Source organism: Brassica napus, unplaced genomic scaffold (genome assembly GCF_020379485.1).
Source record: "Brassica napus cultivar Da-Ae unplaced genomic scaffold, Da-Ae ScsIHWf_2362;HRSCAF=3049, whole genome shotgun sequence".
NCBI lineage: Eukaryota > Viridiplantae > Streptophyta > Magnoliopsida > Brassicales > Brassicaceae > Brassica > Brassica napus.
Genome location: NW_026015721.1, coordinates 30,474 through 43,164, shown reverse-complemented (window position 1 = coordinate 43,164; position 12,691 = coordinate 30,474). Strand labels below are relative to the sequence as shown.

The following is a 12,691-nucleotide window of genomic DNA, read 5'->3' as shown; positions in this document are numbered from 1 at the left end:
TAAAAATTGAGTTAAAGAGACTAGTATCAAATATTGAAGTACGTTTAAAAATTTTACAATCATGAATCATTTTTTTATAATATAGGTGAAATTTTATCAGAAAATGAGAAAATGTTGTTTAAGAAAAGATTAGGTTGTAATCTGGTCAAGAAGGTGAGATCATTTGTTTTTTTTTTTGCAACCTACTCAAAACTTGAACTTACTTTTTCATTTGGGACATTACCTACAAATTGGATATCGTTCCTTTTTCTGTGATTTGCAAGAGAAAGTAGGTATGGTAATTTTGTTGCCAAAAAAAAAGGTTATGGTAATTTTATCTATTATTTAAATTTAAATATTTATTTATTATAAAATAATATTTCTATATTCTTCACCTATTATCCAGCTGTAATTTACAAAGTAGCAATTAAAAAAAAAATTGCAGTCCCATCAAATCAAAATTGTTAAACAAAAATTTAAAAGGGAAAACCAACACATTTCCCCATATTCATGCCCATTTTCAAATAAAAAATCCGACCGTTGCAGTCTTATCTTTAAAACAAAAAAACAAATTCTTCACAGCAGTGAGAGACGAGAAGACAAAGAGAGAGAGAGAGAGAGAGAGATCAGTGCAATCTGAAAAGCAGTGTGATCATCATGCTCGCCATGAGAACAGCAATGGAAGCTTCAAAGCCCAAATCAAACCCTAATAATCCACCAGAGATCCTAGGAAACCCAAAGGCCTCTCTCTACGAGCAATGCCGAGAAGAGAGGATCAAGAGAATCTTCAGCGCATGCAGAACCTCGGCATCTTGAATCTCGCGAGAAAACTCCAATCCGAGACCCGACCCGGTAAAAGACCGTTCGGTAACTCCAACCCGGCTCCGAAATCGACTCCTCCCACCGCTCCTTCCCGTCGATCTTCCCGGTATAATCTCCTTCTTCCTCTCGCTCTCCGATTGAAAAATTAGGGTTTTGCTGGAGAAAGTTGGGATTTTTCAGTTGAAATTAGGGGTTTGATTTATTCTTTTTGTAATTCTTCTCAGGTTGGAGAACACAACTCCTGTTACCTACAACGAGAGAGACAATGTGAAGGGTAAAAAGTCTAAAGGAGAGAGCTTGTTGATTTTTGAAGGCCCAAGGGTGGAGGTTTACACAGAGGTGCATGAGAAGCTGCTTGGGAACACAGAACGAAGCTGGACTTGCTTTGTTGATGGCTATGGCAAGGATGGAAAAGGATTTATGATCCCTTCAAGGGCAAAACTTGTCACCAGTGCAGGTTTACTCTTTCTTAGTGTTTCCTTTTCTGTCATAAGAGAACTTGGTTTCGCATCTGTTAAAACAAACTTGCTCAATGCTTCAGTGTGTGTTTAGAACCTCGTTAAACAGATCTGAATCTAAGCTGAAGACAAGTAAGTACTAAGGAAGTTGATTTAATGCTTTTAGTGTGTGTTTTTTGAAACGAACTTGTTTTTTTTTTCAACTCTTTGAAACCAAGTTGCTTAATGCTTCTATGTGTGTGTTTTAGTCCCTCTTTACACAGAAATTTGAATCCAGTTTGGCCAAACTCACAAAATTGCTTAACGGTTCAGTGTGTGTGTGTTTGTTTTACAGGCAGAAAACGCTCGGTCATCGGACACAGTGCAGTGTATGCGACTTGGTCCAAGGACAATTCTGTGGTGATTGTTTGTTCATGAGGTGACTACTCTCCTTTTTTCTTTCTCAAACACACATTTGTGTAAGATCACTAGCAATGTAGTCTTTTTTCTTGTTGGTGTTGAATGTGTTTTGTTCTGTTGATGAATAGATATGGGGAACATGTGCTTGAAGCTCTTGACAATCCAGAGAGTGGGTTTGCCCTGTTTGTCGCGGGATTTGCAACTGCAGTTTGTGCCGGAATCATAAAGGATGGGTTCCAACTGGTCCGATTTATAGAAGGGTGCGTTATTCTTTTTATATATCACTCATTTGCTCTTTATCTTGTGTTTATGTTACTTTTGAATAGACTCAAGATTTGTTTCTTGGTATTGTTTCTAGATAGCTAAACTCGGCTACAAGTCTGTGGCGCATTATCTGATTCAAACCAAACGGGCGCAGAGTGATGAGGCCACCCCGAATCAAGCTTCTGCAAAGAGATCACTCTCGTTTCAAGAAGCAAAACAACTTCCGGACATTGCTGATGATGATGATCTCCCTAATGAGGTACCGGAGCTTCAGATTATGAAAAGTCAAAATGGTGATTCCTTGAAGAAAGAGGAAGATGAAAACACAAAAGACGAGAATCCGAGTTCAGCTAAAAGGTCACTGAGCTGCTGCTTCGGCGTTCGGCGGATGATCTTCAGGTCATTAGTGATCATCTAAAAGCTCATGAAAATATTGAGGTTCTCAGCGAGGAGGCAAAGACTGGTGTAAGGAGAAGTGAGAGGAGAGCATCTCTCGAACCCAATTCAGAGAGCATTGGCAGCTCTGTGATTACTCGAAGCAAGAGGAAAGCGGCTCTTGAGGAACCTAATCCAGATAGTATTGGTGCACGACTAAGGCAGCGTCGAAGGAGCCAAAGTGGCCTTTAGATAGAAAGCTATCTCTCATTCTCGCTCACATTTCCCCCCTCTGTCATTTTTTTTAGTGTTGCTCCTCTTCATAACTTAACCCTCTTTTGTTCCCCTCTCTGTTATGACTCTCTGACTCTCTCTTTTTTTTTTTGAACAAGCGTCTCTCTGACTCTATGTTATGTGTTTTGGTTGCTTGTTCAAGCTCCTTTACAATATTAACCTCTTTTGTTTCTAATGATTCTGATATAGTAGTAACACACATCATAAACCTAGTTGAATTCATTTTAAATTGGTCTTGGTTCTATCAGATTCCACTTACCCAAATCCTTGTTTGTGATTCAAAAGTACACACTTTAGTTCACAAACATGGCAAGTTTAAACAATTTCACCAACAAAAGTTTGGTGAAATGATTCAGAAGCATAAACAACTCTATAAAACATAAAGAAGTTAAGAGGAGAAAAACATAAACAAGTTAAAACTATCAAATAACAACATTATAAAATTAAGAAACATTAGTTAAACTTCAAAACAAAGCACAACAATGTTTAAATTTCAGAATCAAGTTTTTTTTTTAATCTGGGTATCCCAAGCCTAAGAACCTAGACTAATCCACAAGGAGAGGTGCAGTTCATAGATATAGATCCTCTCGTCGGGTATTCAAATGGGCCGAAAGCAAATGCCCATATCTATGTAGGTGTCCAAGTCACATGTGACTTAGTTTCGCATGGCAGGTGGATCTAATTTGAAATGTGTTTACATCCCAAGCCATTCTCTTACCACTTTACCACAAGCTCTTGGACAGAACCAGCTTATAAATACCTAAACTTGAAATGCAAATTTCAAAACATAAAAGCTTTAATTTTTTTTATCGAAAATCAAAATATATATTAAACTTAATATTTAAGTTAATTATTCATGTATTAGATATTTAATTTAGGCACTCAATAATATTTAGAATATTTATGTACTTTAAGATGGGTTCGAATTTGGTATGACTTTCTTTTGAGACTTTCAATTTTTCAAGTTTTTCCAGATATATTTGAATTATGATTCGGTTCGGATAAAAACTCATAATCCGAAATATCGTAGAACAAGATTCATTAGGTATTTGTGTCATATTCAGTTTGGTTTGGATTTATTTTCACTAGGTCAAGTTTGGTCTGGATATTCAGATTTGGTTTATTTGCCTATCCATAAAATAGAATATATAAAATATTATGTGATGTACTTTTTTCAGGAAAATAAGAAATGTGAGTTAAATCCATGCTAGAATAACTAAAATTAATAAAACAAAACACGATGACAACAAAAATAAAAAATATAACAAACATAACAAACACTAGATTTTGACCCGCGCTTAAAAGCGCGGGTTTATTTTCAAAATTAAAAAATATTTTAAATTAATTTCTATATAAAATAGTGTATAGGTCTAGGCACATTTATATGGAACCGTGAACCAAACCACATCAAACTCGAATACACGAAATCAGAATTGAAATGCATTTCATAAATAAATAATCATATCCTATATCTATGGAGCCAAAAATCTAAAACTGAACTGAAAACCAAAAGGTACATGAATTTTTAAATACAAAGTATATACCTAAAATTAATAATGTTATGTAGTTTCCAAATAACCAAATATCCTCAAACTACTATTTACAAACCAACTTACACGAAAAATTGAATTATTCGAAAAAACTGAATTATCTGATATTTAAACTGAAAACCCCAAATGATCCAATATTTTATCTATAAATCAGAAATTACCTGAAAAAACAGAACTGAAGCAGAACTGAATTGGATCCACATTTTTGGGATATTAGTCGGTTCCTAAGTTTATTACCAAACCGAACCAAAACCTCAATAACCCAACAGAATTAAACCAAACCAAATTTTGTAAATACATGAATGGCTCCTAAATTTCTAGAACCAAAACACTAAAAACCCAAATACCCGAACCGAAGCCGACTGTTGGGGATTGATAGTGTATCTACATTTAAATGGTGCGAAGAAAGCATTATGTTTTTACAAATTATTTAACTCTTTTATTGGGGGTACACATATAATAACAGACAAATTGAAATATATCGAGTGTTTTATATCTGATCCAGATCTACATTGAACCGATAAACCCTTGATGTATATAATATGGACTGACTTATGTTTTTCATGTAGCATTCTATCAAAGGTTCTTACCAACTGATATGTTTCCACAAAATTCAGATTTAAAGAAAAAATGTTAATTAAAATCAGATAAATAAAAAAAAATTGTTAATTAACATATGAACCGACACCGATTACCCTCTGGTAAAACCCATAAAAACCTGATAACACTTTTTTTTAAAAATCATTAAACTTCTCGTATTCTTTGGTAATGCATAAAACTAAATAACTATTGATTTGTCCTTATAAAATCCCGGAAATATCTGATAACACTTTTTTAAGAAATTGATTAACTTCTCATGTTTTATAACAATACATAAAACTAAATAAACTATTTGATTTGTCATATAAAGTAAATGTATATGAAATGAGATTATAGTTTAAAAATATATGAAATAAAGTTTAGGATATATGGTTTAGAATTTTATGGAAATATAGTTTAGGGTATAGGGTTTGATTTATACTGAAAATATGATAAAAATCTCTAGAAAATATGTATTTGAAAAAATACATAGATTCAAGAAAATACATGAAAATGGTGAGAGTTAAGTATATATTATATGGTTCATTTTATAGGGATTTAGTTTGTATTGAAAATATACATAATACCTTGAATATATTTTGTAAGTTCATACATAGATTTTAAAAAAATACATGGATAACATACCCACTAATTTAATCACGACCAGTAGCATTTTGATTTTTTCTGTTTGGTTATTTATATAAGGTTGAAAATATGTACATTGCATATTATTATTTGTTTTGACTTTTTCTTCGCTTAATGAAGTGAATAATAATGTATTCAAAATATTAATGTGTAAAAGGCTATGTTAGATGCAAAATATATTGGTGATATAATGATGATAGGCAGTTGGGTTGTTCCCTATTAATAATACTGATAGTTTTGATTAATTAATGTAAGTATAAAATAAGACATATTAATTTTCTAGTGAATAGGTTTAACAACCTTGTTTAAGTAGATTTTTTAAGACTCCTTACCTTTTAATAGTATAGATAAAACAAAGTATATGAAAATTGTTGATAAAGTTTTTAATTGTCAATATGTCATGTAGAATTCTTTTTAATCTAATTTGAATAAATATTCTGGCAAATCTTTTCCTTAAATGTGGAGTCTAAGAGCAAGAATCTTCCCACAGTTCGCAACCTAACATATTTAATACGCATATATATATATTGTCTGTTAAACATATCTACTCAAAGCCCTTTTTACTTTCTTAAATTGGCCACAAAATACCATAAGGTTTAAAAAGATTTCAAATATATCAACAGATCGAATAATCCTAAAATGTGGACAGTAGTTTTTATTTCTTTATATTCAAGCGAATCACATTTTTTCGTTACTGCCAGAGTGACTAATTCATACGTTATTCAGGGCACAATATACGACAAAAATATGTTTTAATAACAGAAAAATACAAATTTGTGTTTATTTACTTTTGCTTCAATAAACAATTTAGTAATAATAAATAGAGTTGTATTTGTATATAACATTACAGTCTGTCATAAATGCATTAAAATGAGCTTAGAAGATTCTTTAATTAAAAGAGTAAATAATGATTACAGAAATTGAAATAAGCTGAAAACCCTAAACGCAGGAGGAGGAGGAGCCACCACTATTCTCTCTCTGCTTTTGTGTAAAATAAAGTCAATGCCTTTTTGACCGGACCTGTAAAAAAGAAAGGCTAGAGAGAGAGAGAGAAAGCCCACTGAGTAGAAAGAGAGAGAGTAGTAAATGAAACGAGAGATTGGTGGTGAAAGGACTCAGCTTTGCATTTATTATCTAATCTTCCAAACAAACAAACAAAAACAAAAACAAAAAACAAAAAAAGATCTTCTTCTTCGTTCCCTTCTGTTCTGTTTGTTCTGTTCCTAGGGTTTCTTGGATTCCACTCCGTGAAATTCGTTTGATTAAACCCCCAAAATCATTTAATTTTGAATCTTTATCTTCTGGGTTCACTGAAAGTCTCCGTCTTTAGAGAGGTCTCACTCACCTTCTTGATCTGTTCAATTCTTATGGGTCTTTCCTCCTTTTGCAGCTAAATCTCCAGAAAGATTATGCATTTCCCTCTGTGGAAGCAAATCCACCACTGCGCTGCTCTCATCTTAGACAAGAGCAAGAGCAGGAGGAGACATGACTCCTCCTCCTCCTCCTCCTCCATGCTTCGAAAGCTCTACGAAGACAAGCTCAGGGAAGCTCTCGAGGACGCCTCCGAGAACGGTTCCCTCCACAAATCTCAAGACATCGACCAAGAAGACGAGAGCTTGGGCCGGTCTAGATCCCTAGCCAGACTCCACGCTCAGCGCGAGTTCCTCCGCGCGACGGCCCTAGCCGCTGAGCGTGACTTCCAATCAGAAGACGACATCCCTCAGCTCCTCGAAGCTTTCAGCAAGTTCCTCACAATGTACCCCAAGTACGAGACGTCTGAGAAAGTCGATCAGTTGAGATCTGACGAGTATTCTCACTTGTCGGATTCCAACTCCAAGGTATCTTGACTACTGCGGGTTCGGTTTGTTCTCTTATCTCCAGACTCTTCATTATTGGGACTCTTGCACGTTTAGTCTCTCTGAGATCACAGCTAATTTGAGTAACCACGCGCTTTATGGTGGAGCCGAGAGTGGAACTGTTGAACACGATCTCAAGAGTAGGATAATGGATTACCTCAACATCCCTGAGAGTGAGTACGGTCTTGTCTTCACCGTTAGTAGAGGCTCAGCGTTTAGGCTGCTCGCTGAGTCTTACCCCTTTCATACCAACAAGAGGCTTCTGACGATGTTTGATCACGAGAGCCAGTCTGTGAACTGGATGGCTCAGACCGCTAGAGAGAAGGGAGCTAAGGCTTACAACGCGTGGTTTAAATGGCCGACGTTGAAGCTCTGCTCGACTGATTTGAAGAAGCGTTTGTCTCATAAGAAGAGGAAGAAGAAGGACTCTGCGGTTGGGTTGTTGTGTTCCCTGCGCAGTCTAGAGTCACTGGCTCTAAGTACTCTTACCAGTGGATGGCTCTTGCTCAGCAGAACAACTGGCATGTGCTGCTTGATGCTGGCTCTTTAGGTCCTAAGATATGGATTCCCTCGGGTTATCCTTGTTTCGACCGGAGTTTATCATCACTTCTTTCTATAAAGTGTTTGGTCATGATCCTACAGGGTTTGGTTGTCTGTTGATTAAGAAGTCAGTGATGGGAAACCTCCAGAGCCAGTCTGGTAAAACAGGTTCAGGCATAGTTAAGATCACACCTCAGTATCCGTTATATCTCAGTGATTCAATAGATGGTTTGGACGGTTTGGTTGGTCTCGAAGATGGTTATAAACCTGGTGCTGCCACTATGGAAGCTTCTCGTAAAGGAGCTCAGATGCCGGCTTTCTCCGGCGCATACACTTCAGCGCAAGTGAGAGATGTGTTTGAGACAGAGCTTTTAGACGATGGAGATGGGACTAGCAGCACCATTTGAAGAGAATGAGAGCGTTTCGGTTGGAGGGTTGATGAAGAGTCCAGCTTTTAGTGAAGATGAGTCGTCAGACAACTCGTTTTGGATCGATTTGGGGCATAGTCCGCTTGGCTCTGACCCTTTAAACCATCATAAAATCGCCTCTCCGTTGCCGCCGTTCTGGTTTACAAGCAAACGGCAGTCGCCTAGACCAGTGGCAAAGAGTCCTATGTATGATGGTAAAGATGTCCTCTCGTTTGATGCTGCGGTTATGTCGGTTTTCAACGCCGTCACGGAACCTGAGGAACTCGAGTAGTCTCCTGACGCAAGAGATACAGGAAGAAGAGCAATGTGGGTTTGGAACAAATGGGTCAAGCTCCAAGATCTGCTCTGATATGAAGGAGAATGCTATTAGACGAGAGACTGAAGGAGAGTTTAGGTTACTGGGAAGAAGAGGGAGGCTTGAAGATGAACAGCCAAGCAGAGGAACAAGAGTTTCGTTTAACATAGACCGTGTGAGTCATAGTCTGGACCAAGGTGAAGCTTCTCTAGCAAGTGTGTATAACGAAAAAGCGATGGTGAAAACCAGAACGAGGATGATTGGGAGAGAAGGGAGCCAGAGATTGTTTGCAGCCATATCGATCATGTGAATATGTTAGGTCTTAGTAAAACCACAACTAGACTCAGGTTCCTTATAAACTGGCTTGTGATCTCTTTGCTGCAACTCAAGATGCCTGAAACAGGCAGTCTTGTGCAGATATATGGGCCAAAGATAAAGTACGAGAGAGGAGCAGCGGTTGCTTTCAACGTGAAAGACAAGAGCAAAGGTTTGTGAGTCCAGGGTTGTTTTAAAACTTGCTGAGAGAGAAGGTGTGTGTCTTGGTATTGGGATCTTGAGTCACATACGGATGATGGATGTCCCGAGAAATCATCATCGCGGGGGAGATAGCTCTTTGCATCTGCAGAGAGAAGCTGGTGGTAAGCGAGGAGGAGGAGGAGGAGGAGGAGGGTATGTGAGATTTGAGGTTGTGACAGCATCTCTTAGCTTTTGACGAACTTTGAAGATGTTTATAAGTTATGGGCTTTTGTGGCAAAGTTCCTAAACCCTAGTTTCAGCAGAGAAGGCACGCTTCCGACTGTAGTTGAAGATGAAGAAGCTGAAGAGTCAGAGACGTGATGGGGGGAAAACGGAGGGCAGAAAACTTTTTGGATGTGACTCGGAAGAGGCTGCTGCATCGTAGAGATGGGTCGTGTGCTTCTGGAAAAGGAAGTGAGAGATGTGGGTTGAGATTTGCTGCTATATAGTGTTTTCTTTATGCGTTTTGATGTGTTTTATCAGTTTGTGAGATAGGGAGGGAACAATTCTTGTAATCTGGAAAGCAGAACAGTGTTTGGCCAAAAGATTTTCACGTTTAGATTAAAAGCATTAGCACTGACACATCCTCTCATCAAGTCTTGTATACATAACCGGAAATCTAATTTTTTCTTTTCTAAATCTCTCAGATGATGAATTGTGGTTAAGATCCTGAAATCTCTATCTCTCTCTCTGCACAAAAAGCCCTTTTGTACTTTCTCTACTTATCTTGTGAAGCTTTTGGTTGTAGCAAAATATGAACAATCTAATTTAACTTGTGACTCTTTGTTTAAACTTAAATCTGATTTCCAGTGACCAAAGCAGAATTCTATAATAAAGTATTGTGAATCGAGATAATTTCTCTATTTTTTCTTCTATTATAGAGTATTGTGAATCGAGATAAAAAAAGAATTAGTTTGTTTTTATTCTTTAACCACACAACAAAGATACATATATAGAACCATCAAGAACATGCTTTTGAACCTATGTTGGACATCCATACAAGAGGAAAAAATAACAATATCTATTTTAGGAGAAAAAATAGAGGTAAGATAAAGTAGATTTTACTGGATGGGTTGGAGATGGTGTTAGCAAAACTAGCATCTTGAATTCTTTTTTTTTGGTAGGAAACTGGGAGAAAAGGACTCCCAGTATTTATTTAATAAAAAACTTCAGACTACAAACGAACTTGTCGAGGCCGTAGAGGTCCATCCACATCTTCTCTCAAAAGACTAAAAACATCCAAAGGTGCAGTATCTAATCTATGAAACCCAAACGGAAAAGAAAAAGCAAGGTGAGTCAACCATCAGCCAAGTGATTTGCTTCCCTATACACGTGAAGAATTCGGACTAACCAGTCCCTTGTTAAAAGCCATGGCACAGCCGTACCAGGAAAGACAGCGGGTGAGTCTCACCAATTCCCATTGTAAGGAACTCCACCACCATCTTAGAATCCACCTCCACCTCCAGCCTACTAATACCTTTCTCCCATGCAATGACAAGTCCATAGTAACGCCCCACAGCTCTGCCAAAGGAGCAGAGCACCTCCCTATGTTAAGTACGAATCCACCACACCACTCACCGTCACCATTTCTCAAAACACCCCCTGCAGTTGCCAGTCCCGGGTTACCATGAGAGGCCCCATCCGTATTCAGCTTCATCCATCCCACACGGGGTGGCGTCCAACCTATCATGATTTCAGTTCGATCACCTCTGTCCCACTTCCTGCTCTCCGCATCCTTTGCTGCCATCACTTCTGTCGCCAAGTTCCGTAAGAACTTAACTCTATTTTCCAAAGTTGGTTATCACCAAACACATTTCCACATCTCCATTTCCACCCCCACCAAACAGCTAAAGAGAACGTCGTAGACCAGGGAACTCCACTACCCTCTTGCGTATCACTTAGATTCAGATAAAACCACTCAAACAATGACATTGAAAAGAAGGCTTGTCTCTTCCTAGTCGGGACGAGACAGTCCCAAATTCCTGACATCGCAGGACAGTCTCTAAGCACGTGCAAGATGGTTTCGATTCCTCCTTTGCAAATCTGGCAAACATCCGTTCCACTTAGATGACGTCGAAATCGCTCTGCGTTCGTCATTATTGCCTGATTTCCAACAAGCCAGAGGAACATTTTTACTCTCTCAGGCGCCACCACACGCCACATTCTTTTAAAGAAGCTTCCCATTTGTGGCCGTGGAGCATCATCTCGTGTGATCAAATTGTACGCAGTTCTCACTGAGAATTCTCCATTCGGTGTCTCTCTCCAACCCAACCGGTCCTGCGCTCCTGTAATAGTGTCGACCACCACTGCCGCGAGCTCCTGCCTTGTCTCCTCGCTGATAAAGGGGGCAATTCTGGTAAGGTCCCATCCCCCACCATCCACCCATAACTCTCTCACAGTTATATTCTCAAAACCCTCTGGAAGATCGATGATCGCGGCCTCTGAAAGTACTTGACCCGACAACCACCTGTCAGTCCAAAATTTGATTCTCCTTCCATTACCAATAACCCAAACATGCCCCTTCACCACTACTTCCCTGATCCCCAGTACCACGCTTCTCCAAGTAGACGAGGCAGTCTTCCCCACCACTCTCCACGTTGGATCCTGAATGTCACCTACTACGTACTTGCCTCTCAAAACTCTGGCCCATAGACTCTTGTCATCATGTAACAGGCGCCATCCTACTTTGGCAATCAATGCCTTGTTCATGTCTCTCGACACTCTGATCCCAAGCCCCCCATCAGCTTTGGGCTTGCAAATTTTATCCCAGGAGACCAGATGCTGACCACTTCCCCACACAAAACTTCTTGACAGACTATCTAGCTTATCAAGAGTACTGGCTGGCAGACAGATTGTGCTCATCTGATGTACCGGTATTGATGATAAGACCGCCTTAGTTAGAGTAACCCTTCCTGCGAGGCTTAGAGTTTGTTTTTTCCAGCCTGATAGTCTTGAAGCCACTTTCTCCAGGACCTCCTCAAAAGTATCCTTATTTATTCTCTTTTGTAAGATCGGCATTCTCAAATACTTCCCCAGCTCCCTTGTCGACGCAATGCCACTCTCCCGACTAATGTGTTCTCCTCTTTCTCTCGAGACATTGCTAGAGAAAAATATTTTGGACTTTGGGAGACTCACTTTCTGCCCAGAAGCTCTACAAAACGTTTCCAACACTCTTCTTATCACTCGTACTTGCACCACAGATGCTTCCGCAAACAGAATTAAATCATCTGCAAAACAAATATGTGAGAGTTTCGGCCCTCCTCTCGACAGGCTAATAGGCTTCCACTTCTTCTCCACTACTGCTTCATCTATCAGATGGCAGAGCCTCTCCATACATAGTACGAAGAGATACGGTGACAGGGGATCTCCTTGTCGAAGCCCTCTCGATGGCTTAAATGATTCTGATTTCTCACCATTCCACAGAATACTCATTTCTGGACCAGCAACGCATTCCATTATTCTCCCAACCCAGTCTGCTGATAGACCAGCTGCCCTTAGTGTGTTCTCTAGGAAATCCCAGCGCAGTCTATCATACGCTTTCTCCAGATCCAGTTTAAGGATCATCCAACCCTTTCGCCCTTTCTTTCTTCTCATAGAGTGAACAGCTTCTTGGACTATGACAATGTTATCAGCACTAAGCCTGCCCGGGATGAAACTAGACTGAGCAGGACCAATCAACTTATTCATGATA

General features: G+C 38.9%; 2 pseudogenes; both read left to right on the top strand.

Annotated features, from left to right (window-relative positions):
- Positions 1–562: 562 nt before the first annotated feature.
- Positions 563–2,549, top strand: LOC125575184 (annotated as a pseudogene).
- A 3,845-nt stretch (positions 2,550–6,394) lies between these two features.
- Positions 6,395–9,578, top strand: LOC125600711 (annotated as a pseudogene).
- The last annotated feature ends 3,113 nt before the right edge of the window (positions 9,579–12,691 follow it).